Raw genomic sequence first — 12,719 nt, 5'->3', positions numbered from 1 at the left:
AAGAAAAACATGACAGAAAACTGTCGGTTTCAGGTTTATCTTAGAGAACTTCCAAAATGAATCCTCATAAAAAAGTTTCTACAGCAAAGTGCCAGAGAAAAGACAGGAACAGCATGGATCTGCCCACAGACTTCTCCCTATTTACGGAAGTGAGGGATGACAGTGAGAGGATGTGAAAGTATATTTAAGCATAACACCTTCCAGGGGGAAGAAATCTGTGCTGATTTTAAAAAGGCTCCAAAGAGGAATTGTCAGACCTAATTAAACTATTACTGGAAATATAATCAAGTGAACGTGTATGTTGGGGGGGGAGGAATTATCAATATATTAGAAACATTTTTCTGAAATGATCAGAGAATAGGCTACACTCTTCTTGCTGGGAGAGCAAATCTCCTGGGAAATTTTGCTTGCAGCTGCCACTGAGGGAATGCCTACACAGCACAGTGCAACGCCTTGTGGAAATAACCTGTGGATAGCTGGAAAAAGTGAAGTTAAATATTACATAAATATTACACAGTGTATCGAATGAAATACTCTGCCTTTCAGCAGTACCTCACATTGTGCTAAGTAGGTATCTTTTACGCCATAGATTATCATGAACAGAGAAAACTATAACCCCCCACCTCTATACTGTACCCAAAGAAAACAGGTTCTCCCTATTCAAACTGCTCGATAAGGCTTTGCTTAGTGCAGCCCCAATGACAGCCACTGAAGATATTGCTACATACTTGTACCTTTTAATGAACTATAGAAAATTTTCTAGATCATCCAGAATATGGAATTTCTGTATGTTCTGTTAGATTCCATATGAAAGCTTTCAACATGTAGTTGATAGCAAACACATTGTTGAATATTACTCTAAAATAATGAAGAATAACATGCTGCAAAAGATCATAGTTTTCATTCTAGCAGACTTGTTTGACCCACTTCTGGTTTCAGGCAACAGAGAGAGGTTTTACTTGCAGGTCTTAGGGCACGCTGCTTCTGGAGCACCCAGCAAGCCTAGGGCACTGTGGACACACCACTTCAGGGGACAGTGGTTCGCTGCTTTCTATAATAATAATAATATGATAATGATGAATCATATTTCTGAATTTTATCTGTCAGAAAAGTGGGGAGGAGTTTTGATTTTTAAAAGGAACGCCTGATAACAGGACTTTCAGAAGACAATGTACCCCACAACAGGAAGCTCTCCCTTGTAACACTGCTCTTTTTCTTCTGGGCTATTTTGTGTCACATTATCAGACAGATGTGAGCACTGCTGGCGCCTGGGGAAGGAATGGGAAGCCAGGCAGCCACTTGTGGCTGCTGACTCTCAGCCAGCACACTGGCTTTTCATGGCTGCCTGCCTTCTGGTCGTTCAGGCGGTAGGAGCACTTTTGCTTCTGTATCCAGGCCAAAGTTGGTACCTCACATTTCTATGGTATTTACATTCTTTCTAAACAGTTGGGAGAGTCATGGAAAAATGCTCTACTGTTCCTAGGCAATTAGCAGGTTAAAGATCTCTGCCATGGAAATATATTAAACAGTTTAATTACCAGAACAAGACTGGGAATTTTTTTACTTTATTATTACTAAGAGGATCACACATCATACCTATACATGGCAATTTCAGATGGTTGTTCTGCTAACAGAAAGGTGCCTACACTTAGCTGTATAAAAACAGTACAATATAAAACTGATCTTTAAGTGTAATAAACTTCTCTTAATATCATACTTTTCTTGTCACAAAGTTTAACAACAATTTTGAAAGTCCAAACCCCAAATCATATTTCGTGGGCAGATTTAGCACTGAGTATGCAACATGGAATTCTGTTCTGAATTTGGCTGCTGGCTGAAAAACAGTCTAGGCTCCTGACTGTGAAATCTCTGCAATCAGTCCTATGTTGTTGTTTTTCAATATTGGGTTCTGTAAGATGGCTTTGATCAAGGGAGTGCTGGTGCTAGAATAATAATAAATACTAGCAGTCACTGCCAGCCCCTACCTGATAATGGAGAAAAGAGAGGGATAAAGAGTGAGAGCATTTTCATGACTTCTATTAAGAAGTAAAAAAATAAATAAAAAAAATCCATGCTTCAGAGGATGAAAAGCACCACTCAATTTCATATCAGCTCTGTCCTTAAGTCACCCAGAATGTGTATCTGATTTACAGCAGTACGCTTGCTCTGAGAATTCAATAGCTGGTTAGTCACAACCTGTTGTGCTCATTGTCATCTCCAGTCCCCCTGGACATTAATGAATTGCTTGATGGTGCAGTCTCAACAAGACAGATACTGTATACTTTTCACTATGTATACCACACACCAATGCATTAAACATCATTTATGATTTTATTAGATTCTACACAAGCTATTACTACTTCTCATTGTGAGAATACTACTGAATTTTCCCAAGCATAAATGAGTCTTGTAACTCTTCCTTTGCATTTCAGAGGCCTCATTTCAGGGCATCAACTGTACATAAGTAAATAAGACAGATTTTAAATATAAAAAGTCCACTTAGTGTGGCTCAAAACTTAAATGTCTACATTTCCCCATTACAGAATCTTTGACTGTGAAATTGAAAAGCAAATTTCAATATTCTCAGTCAGTGAAGTTCATCCAACATTTTCTTAGACTGCAAAGAATCTTATTTAAAAGCATAGTCCTACCAAGAAGCAGAAAACTAAATTTCCACTGCCTGCCATTGCTTGAATGATTGACAGCACGGAGTCACAGAGTGGCTGAGGCTGGAAGGGACCTCTGGAGAGTGTTAAGGCCAACACCCTGCCCAAGCAGCAGCGCCTAGAGCATGCTGCCCAGCACCATATTCAGATGGGGTTTGGATATCTCCAAGGATGGAGACTCCACAGACACACACAGGGCAACCTGCTCCCGTGCCTGACCACCCTCACAGGGCAAAGGGGTTTTTTCTGATGTTTATATGGAATTTCCTGTATCTCAGTTTGTGCCTATTGCCTCTTGGCCTGTCATGAGGAATCACTGGGAAGAGTCTGGCTCTGTCTTCTTTCCTCCCCTCATCAAGTATTTATACACCTTGGTCAGATCCCCCTGAGCCTTCTCTTCTCCAGGCTGAACAGTCCCAGCTCTCTCAGCTTCTCCTCGTAGGAGAGCTGCTCCAGTCCCCTAATCATCTTTGCAGCCCTATGCTGGACTCACTCTGGTATGTCCATGTCTCTCTCTCATACAGGGAAGCCCAGAAGTGGAATATGGATTTCATTAATTAAAAAGTAATATAAGAATTTAAGAAAAAAATAAACAGGCAGCAATATTTGTTGATCTGGAACTTTGCCATGTTTGTATACAGGGACAGATCTACCCTAAAGGACTCTATCACCTCTTCTTCTGTATTTACATAGTGCTAAGAACCAGATTTACTTCACTTGGAATTCTGAATATAAACTGATATGACAAGGTAGATTCATTCTACTAGGACTCTATCTCACAGATATATCTGATAAAATTAGATCACTCTATATTGAAGATTGTGATATATAATCAATGCCCAGAGACTACAGATATTATTATTTTATGAATGACAGCATAAAAATATGATTTTATGTCTTAATTTTAGGTTGCAATAAATTTCTCTTTTTGAGTTAATGTAGATCTTTAGGGTCATAATTCATCCCAATTTTTAAAAGGTTTTTCTTTGATTATGTTTGCTTTTCTTTAAGCATTCATTTTCAGTAAATATTTTAGCAAATTTCCTGGTATAAATATTGCCGAAGTAGTGAAAATTTACCAATTTTTGTAAAATACTATGGAAAACAAAGTTCACATTCAATTCTTATCCAGCTGCACAAAATATTTGGATCTTATTCATTGAATAATTTTGGATGTTGAAAAAATTCATACTAATAAATTAACAAAAAGGATGTTCTAAATTTTACATTCAAAAATACTTTCTGCTAATTGTTTTTATCTTAAACATATCTGAATTATGGATTTTCCATCATTTATCATATCTTTCTTAATTTTCCTATCTTGATAGTAGAGTGTTTCAAATAGTAGAATTTTGCGTTCATTTACTTCTTTAAGCATCATGTGCCGTAAACATTCTGAAGATTCCTACATAGTCCCATCTCTAAAACAACACAGAAAAACATATTTTGAATACAATTATTTATGTAGGTATCTGAAAGGCTTCTCTTAGTCGTTAAAAGATTTGTGGATTAACTTTGGATTTTTAAAATATATATTACCAATGCACTACACAAAATCCTCCTAATGAGCCTCAGTGAAATCACTGCTCTGTCAAAATTGCAACTAAGTTCAATGAATAAGGTGTATCGGATCATATCCAACCAACCAGGGAAATACACATAAAACATAATGAGGGATTGGATGGCACTGAGCCATCAGCAGGCTCATTCATCTGCTTCAGGCATGAAGACTATGCACCTCATCCAAAGAGGCCTATTAAAAGCTGTATTGTCAACATAGTCCTAATACTTTTGCATTATATCCAAGGAAGTCCATCCATATGTTTCTCCAAAAACTCTATACTTGACATTCTCCACGGGGTAGGATATTGCTAAAGATCAGTACTTGTCTACAACAATGGAAAATCTGAATGAAAGGTCAGATCAGTTTTGTGTTAAATGCTTGTTCAAAAAAGCCACTGTGCAGGCACCAGGCCCATCAGTGTTACAGACTCTTTGCAGGTTCAGGCACATATGTTTTTGTACAGATTTCTATGACGTGTTACTGACTTTTTGCAATCTTTTTCTGGAGGGAATGAATCTTGATATCAAAGACAGTCCTGGAGGTTCCTGCAGAGCATTGGTGACAACTTCTTGACACAGGTGGTGGAGGAGCCAACAAGGAGAGGTGTGCTGCTGGACCTCGTACTAACAAACAAAGAAGGACTGGTGGAAGATGTGAAGGTCGGGGGCTGCCTTGGCTGCAGTGACCATGAGATCGTGGAGTTCAGGATCCTGCGAGGAGGCAGCAGGGCACCAAGTAGGATTGCAACCCTGGACTTCAGGAGAGCAAACTTTGGCCTCTTCAGGGACCTACTTGGAGGAATCCCATGGGTGAGGGCCCTAGAAGGAAGGGGCGTTCAAGAGAGCTGGTTAATATTCAAACATCACTTCCTCCAGGCTCAAGAGTGGTGCATCCCTATGAGTAGGAAGTCAAGCAAAGGAGGCAGGAGACCTGCATGGATGAGCAAGGAGTTCCTGGCAAAACTCAACCAGAAGAAGGAAGTATACAGAAAGTGGAAAGGGGGACAGGCCACTTGGGAGGAATATAGCAACGTTGTCAGAGTATGCAGGGATGCGACGAGGAAGGCTAAGGTCCGTTCGGAATTAAATCTGGCTAGAGATGTCAAGGACAGCAAGAAGGGCTTCTTCAAATACATCAGCAGCAAGAGGAAGACTAGGGAAAATGTGGGCCCTTTGCTGAATGGGGTGGGTGCCCTGGTGACAAAGGATGCAGAGAAGGCAGAGTTACTGAATGCCTTCTTTGCTTCAGTCTTTACTGCTCAGGCCAGCCCTCAGGAACCCCAGACCCTGGAGGCAAGAGAGAAAGTCTGGAGAGAGGAAGACTTTCCCTTGGTGGAGGAGGAGTGGGTTAGAGAGCATTTAAGCAAACTTGACACCCACAAATCCATGGGCCCTGATGGGATGCACCCACGAGTGCTGAGGGAGCTGGCGGATGTCATTGCTAAGCCACTCTCCATCATCTTTGAAAGGTCATGGAGGACAGGAGAGGTGCCTGAGGACTGGAAGAAAGCCAATGTCACCCCAGTCTTCAAAAAGGGCAAGAAGGAGGACCCAGGGAACTACAGGCCAGTCAGCCTCACCTGCATCCCTGCAAAGGTGATGGAGCAGCTCATCCTGGAGGCCATCTCCAAGCATGTGGAGGACAAGAAGGTGATCAGGAGTAGTCAGCATGGCTTCACCAAGGGGAAATCATGCCTAACCAATCTGATAGCCTTCTATGATGGGATGACTGCCTGGGTAGATGAGGGGAGAGCAGTGGATGTTGTCTACCTAGACTTCAGCAAGGCTTTCGACACTGTCTCCCATAGCATCCTCATAGACAAGCTCAGGAAGTGTGGGTTAGATGAGTGGACAGTGAGGTGGATTGAGAAGTGGCTGAATGGCAGAGCTCAGAGAGTTGTGATCAGCGGCACAGAGTCTAGTTGGAGGCCTGTAGCTAGCGGTGTCCCCCAGGGGTCAGTCCTGGGTCCAGTCTTGTTCAACTTCTTCATCAGTGACCTGGATGAAGGGACAGAGTGCACCCTCAGCAAGTTTGCTGACGATACAAAACTGGGAGGAGTGGCGGATACGCCAGAGGGCTGTGCTGCCATTCAGAGAGACCTGGACAGGCTGGAGAGGTGGGCGGAGAGGAACCTCATGAAGTTCAACAAAGGCAAGTGCAGGGTCCTGCACCTGGGGAGGAATAACCCCAGGCACCAGTACAGGTTGGGGGTTGACCTGCTGGAAAGCAGCTCTGCGGAGAAGGACCTGGGAGTGCTGGTGGACACCAAGTTAAGCATGAGGCAGCAGTGTGCCCTCGTGGCCAAGAAGGCCAGTGGTATCCTGGGGCTCATCAGGAAGAGTGTTTGTTGCCAGCAGGTCGAGGGAGGTGATTCTCCCCCTCTACTCAGCCCTGGGGAGGCCACATCTGGAGTACTGTGTCCAGTTCTGGGCTCCCCAGTACAAGAGGGATGTGGCACTACTGGAGCAAGTCCAGCGAAGGGCTACAAAGATGATTAGGGGACTGGAGCATCTCTCTTACGAGGAAAGGCTGAGAGAGCTGGGCCTGTTTAGCTTGGAGAAGAGAAGGCTGAGAGGAGATCTTATCAACGTGTACAAGTATCTGAAGGGAGGGTGTCGAGAGGATGGGACCAGACTCTTTTCAGTAGTGCCCAGTGACAGGATGCGAGGCAACGGGCACAAACTGAAACACAGACAGTTCCATCTGAACATGAGGAAAAACTTTTTCACTGTGAGGGTGACAGAGCACTGGAACAGGTTGCCCACAGAGGTTGTGGAGTCTCCTTCTCTGGAGATATTCAAAACACGCCTGGATGCAATCCTGTGCAACATGCTCTAGGTGACCCTGCTTGAGCAGGGGGGTTGGACTAGATGATCTCCAGAGGTCCCTTCCAACCTCAGCGATTCTGTGATTCTGTGACTCATGAAACAATAACAGTACGGCTGTTTCTTGGTTGCTTCAATGGCATGCTGTCAGCAGCAGGGTTTATGAGCCTGATGAATGTGCATTCAAGCAGAATAGGGAAAAGGCCACATTTGCATTGAAATTCAATTTTTAATTGTCCTTATTCTTTATTGATGCTTGGTGAATTAGATCTATAAAGAACCACTTTTAAGCAGAATGAAATTTGACAAATAACATAGCTGTGTAAACAATTTCAGTAATTATGGCAGCAATTATTCTCTGTTCCATCTCTTGGTAGCTTTAAAAAGGGGAGAAAACAGAGAGAAGAGATGAGCTTTAGAAACCCCATAGAGATCACAGTGTCATGAAAGCCAGAGAAGCCAGATATCAAAATCTATGCAACATAGGTTTAGCACAGTAAGATAAACATCGTCCCTTTCCTGAGTTTCAAAAAGAAAAAACCTTCTTTACTTAGAGAAATCAATCAGACTCAAATAAATTAAACATATAGGTAAAGTGCCACCCACACAAAAACTTTAAACAAGAGCATATAAAGTTGTGAAGTCACAAAATATTATATGCAACGCTATTATTTATACAACTTCTGGAATTCATACAGGCATTATCCTTTCTTCAGGCTCTGTTAGAAAAATCAATCATTGCTCAGCATGATAATAAGGACATACCAGCAGCCAGAGATTAACTCTTCAGATAAGTGTTGTCGTCTTCCATAGAGGCCTGGCTACACTGGGTGTCTTTAATTCAGAAATTATTGACATTTGGGGGCAGGGGGAGAGGAAATTCATTCTCCCTTCACTGACACTGCTGGCAGTACGCCCTCTAAAAACCACAACTACCTGCTTTGGCAATCTCAGGCCGCTGGTCCAGCCGCAGCCCTAAAGAAACCCCCCCACGCCCCGAGGCGGACACCAGCACAAACGGCAGGTCCTGAACCAAGGGAGAATGGACTCATTTCATTCATTCTTCTTCTCTGGGAAAAGGAGGTCGAGATTGGAGCCTAAAAGACATACTGTAATTCCTTGATAAACTCTTCAGGAAAAACAGCTGAAATGTATACAGTATACAAGAGAGGTCAGATTAAATTATGGTAATATTTCTTTCTAAATGTAAAACTCATTCGTCATCCAGCATCCAAAGTGTCCAGAGCGTTCACCAACAGCTCTGTTCCAACACAGTACTGCAGTCTTTCATTTCACGCTAACTATACAAGGGGCCACTGGGAGTATTGTCATACATTGACTATGAAAAGTAGAAAGTCCTGCGGATGTCCCTGAATTCCACCTCAGAAGAGAAAGCTGTGAAAATATTTAGCAAGACGATAAAATGGCAAACATTCACTTCAGAAGCTTAAAGTACAATGCAGAAGACACACAAAGAAAAATGTAGAAATAAAACCATAAAGTGAATCTTGCAAGGAGAATAACAACCTGTGAATTCAGAAACAGAAATAATAGCTTTAACAGATGAACAGTAACAGAAAAAGTACCTTTGTGACTGCAAAAGAAAATTTTAATACCCTGGAGAATGAGTCATCGATGAGAAGGTACATTAATTTACAAGATTCTTGTCCTCCAGCTTTTTGTTCTTCTGAAACTGATACTCAGAAAATACAGAGAAAAGAGAAATATTTTCATTATCTGACCATTAAGATGATTCAGAGAACTGCTAGGCACAGAGGACTGTAAATCTTACCTAGCAAATCAAACCTCAGTAATTCAATTAATTCTTAAAACAAAAACAAAAAAGTTTTGCTTACTTTATTTTGCATAGCTTATAGTCCTGCACATAATACTGCCAGTTATGTGGCATTGCAAAGAAAGAACGTATAGCAGGATAGGTAGCCCTCTGTCCCTCGTTAGTGAAGAGCCAGACTGGATCATTTAGTCCAAGAAACTGCACCACATCCGAGAGCTGTACTAACTGAAGCAGGGGTTACATTTACTTTTGCAGTTAACAAACCCCACCACAGCTTTGCCCTTTAATATATCCGCAAGGTACAGAAGGAAACTAACTGTATGCGAAAGAAAAGGGAAACTACAAGCAGGGCCTGTTCCAGGCTAGAAAAGCAGAAGGTGAGACTCAGCTCCAAAAGCACCGTCAAGCATCGGAGCCCTCACTGTACCAAGTACCATCTAATCACACATAATATAAAGCTCTGCAGTTTATGGATAAGACAAAAAGGCAACAAGAGACTAATCAGAGTAACAGTGCAACTCATCTGACTACTTAAACGATCGGCATCACCAGGAGAGCAAAGACAGGTATTCTGCAAGCATCCCACCACAGGCTCTTATTTTAGAAGAGATTCACAGGAAGATCAGCTCGAGAGTTGGAGACAAAATGTCTGCACAGCAGATCCTCACAGAAAGTAATTATTCAGCTCCTGGCAAGACCCATCATCAAATGCACTGCTTTACAAACACATAACTAACTCACCATGAACTAAAAGACTCTTAATATTTAGTGCCAAGCAGTTGACAAATCCATTGCTTTTGTACATGCTCTGGGAACCCCTTCTTCCCATTTGCCTTCATATTGCTCAACGCCCTTCGAAAACCTGGAGGGAGGTAGACTTGCCCTCACTTCACGGACCAAGAGCTTCCTCTGAGAGAGGTCCCAGTGCTGCCCCAGGTAAATCAGCAGGAGCTGCTTGGAGAACAGGCAGTTGCCACCCTCACCCTCAGCACTCAACCACACACCTTCTGCATGTACGGCTCAGAGAACAGTTTACTTTTATAAGTCAACATTATTATTAATTACCTGTCTGGATCAGCAGTGAAGATGTGTTTAATTAGCCCATACAAGTGCGGACTACTGCACGAGTAAAATATAATTAATCTCTTAAAACCTTGGAGAGCTGATGCATAGGGTAGTCTAATCATGGAAAATAAAGCTTAATGAAGCACAGTTAAGTGTAAGAGAATGCTAAATAATAAATAGATTGCAATAGTAAGAACATGAGTCTAATCACTATGCTTCTGCATTTTTAATACTGATCAGAAATTTACTCCTAGCTCCCCCCCCCACCCCCCGGTAACATAAATAACTGGATTTAATTACGTTGCTTTTATTTTGAGGGATAAAGAGCTCTGCTCCTCATTCATCATCACATTCTGTTTCTCACAATTTCATTAAGTTTGACCTATTTACTAAATCCATGACAGCTTCTCCCTTCCCACCCACTCCTGCAGCATGCAGTGAATCAGTTCATTTAAAGACCTAACCAGGAGAACGCAGTTGTCTTTGACTCTGACTCTCTCTGGAAAATGTTTTGTTTTACCTTTTGCCAGGGAGTACCTTGGTGCTGATGCACCAGTTTTCAAATTATTTCTGAGGTGCCATTTAAAAACTAGATTTCTTCTGTTACTTGTCTGGCAATAATATATATTCATTGTAATTTGCTATCTAAAGCCTGACTTGTGCATTTTTAAATGTGCAAAATATTAACACAAACCCAGTGCTACAAATCCAGAAAGAGAAACAAAAGGCAGGGTTTTTTTTGTTTTTTTGTTTGTTTTTTTTAGTATTTATGACTTCTCTAGACTTTTGAGGTGCCTATATCTGGTTTATAACTAAGAATCTTAGGAGCCAAGTGAGGTAACATTGCATCAAAAAACATTTTTAAAGTTTGCTAACTGAGGCTAAAACCAGTAGAGCTAACTGGTGGGAGTAACACTGAGATATATAGGCGGCTTTTGCCAAGTGGCTGAGTGAAAGGACTAATCCACCACAGTAAGAGAGCTGTTGGGCTTACGTGTTTAAAATTAAAGAGTAAGGAAGGAACATTTTGCACCATCAGCAAATACATGAGGAGAAATTACGGGAAAGATGTTGGACGGTAAAGATTTGAGATGTCAGCAAGATTTTGTCAGGTGCTGAAACCAAATAACAATCAAGACCACAGATTTCCTACTTCAGAATGGATTCTTTTTAGCAACTGTCAAAGGCTAGCCGTGAAGATTAGAAAACTTTGGAAGAAAAGGCAGAAGAAAACTGTTGTAATAAGGGACTTTGCAGCAATACAGATAACACGAGTATTTAATAATTTGATTATTAGCTTTTTTTATGGCTTTGATTTCTATAGTCCACCAGAAACTTTGACTGATCAAGCCATTCAGTCCTAAATGACCTATCATAATAGTCATATCTTCCAGTTTAGAAAATAAAAATATTTCAGGTAAATGAGTCACAAGCTCGCTCTCTTCCCTCCTCCAAGAACAGCACACTTTGTTTGTCTGCTTTTTAAATGCACAACTAATCCATGTTTTAAACCAAAGACTTCAAAAAACACTACACTAGTGGGCCTCAAGTATTTAAAAGAAAAAAACCCATGACACAGTGCTAGCCAGCTTGATGCAGTTGGTACATTTCTTACACTAGTTTTCATTCCGAGTGCCACGAACTTACCTGAAACCTGGATCCTTGCATGACCCTCACAGTAGCTACCAGAACTAGTTCAAGGCCCCTCAGTTCAACATGCAAAAATGAATTTTCTGACCATTTCCCACAGATAGAAAGGGTGCGGGGGAATAGAAGAGGGCTGGAGAGAGAGCTTGGACAGTCAGGCTTTGCTCATACTTCCACAACAGGTACTCTCTATCCTCCAAACTACCATGAGGGGGTGAGCCTAACACCCTCAAGTGCTCTCACCCTTTCTTCAGTCACCTGGGATTTCTGACAGCCTGTTGTTCTAAAGCAGTTGTTTACTTTGCCTCAGCTTTGAGTTGATTGTGGCAGTAACATCACATTGCACCAAATTTTATGAAATAAATGCAACTTCTAGCTAGCCCTCTGGGAAATAATCCAAAAAAATCTACAGAAACAGAACAGAGCAAATCAAATAGGAATGGAAGCTGTAGAAAAAGCCAGTGTTTTACTCAGACAATAAATAAAAGGGGGGTAACTGTATACTGTCAATCTAAATAAAATGGATCTCATAAATTGTCCAGATACCAATAGAAATACTATTTTTAAGGACTGCAAAAGCACTTACATGAATCTCTTAAGTTAGTTTATCAAAGGGGTTACTTACCCACATTCTTGAAATAGGATTACCCAAAGAGTATAAACACAAGCCCGATATTACTGAAACAAGTAGAAATATCTAGGATCAACGGGAGTTTAGCACTACTAATGAACAGATAATAATGAGATACTCCAAGCACATACAGTGCTTTTCCTTATTTTACATAATATTGTTAGACACCAAATACTTTATTAGATATCTTAAAAGATGCCATTAAAACCTAGTACTGCTAAATCACTAGTCACCTTCAAAGCTCATTAAATATATTAACAATTTAATATTCACCAGCTCCCTCTGGGAGAGATAAGTACAATTTACCCCACGTGGTGAAACAGAAGATGAGAAACTTGCTGTTATTTTCAAAGCCTCCATTGCAAGTAAGATCCTTCCTCTTAGTGCTGTATGCAGACCACTAGAGGATCCCCTAAAAATTAGCTCCCCTAACAACTATTTCTCTCTTTTTTCTCTATTCTCAACATTAACATCTTTATTCTGTCATATGAAAATTAGGGTATCAAAAATGCCACTGTTTGTTGTG

The 12,719-nt window shown here is 41.1% G+C and overlaps 1 protein-coding gene across 1 annotated transcript in view; it reads right to left on the bottom strand.

Moving 5' to 3' along the window:
* Positions 1–12,719, bottom strand: part of GALNTL6 (polypeptide N-acetylgalactosaminyltransferase like 6) — a 547,745-nt gene that overhangs the window by 163,861 nt on the left and 371,165 nt on the right. The gene's annotated exons all lie outside the window — the stretch shown is intronic.

Source organism: Apteryx mantelli, chromosome 5, assembly GCF_036417845.1.
Source record: "Apteryx mantelli isolate bAptMan1 chromosome 5, bAptMan1.hap1, whole genome shotgun sequence".
Lineage (NCBI taxonomy): Eukaryota > Metazoa > Chordata > Aves > Apterygiformes > Apterygidae > Apteryx > Apteryx mantelli.
Note: the sequence above shows the minus strand (reverse complement) of the source record. Positions and strands in the feature narration are given on the sequence as shown.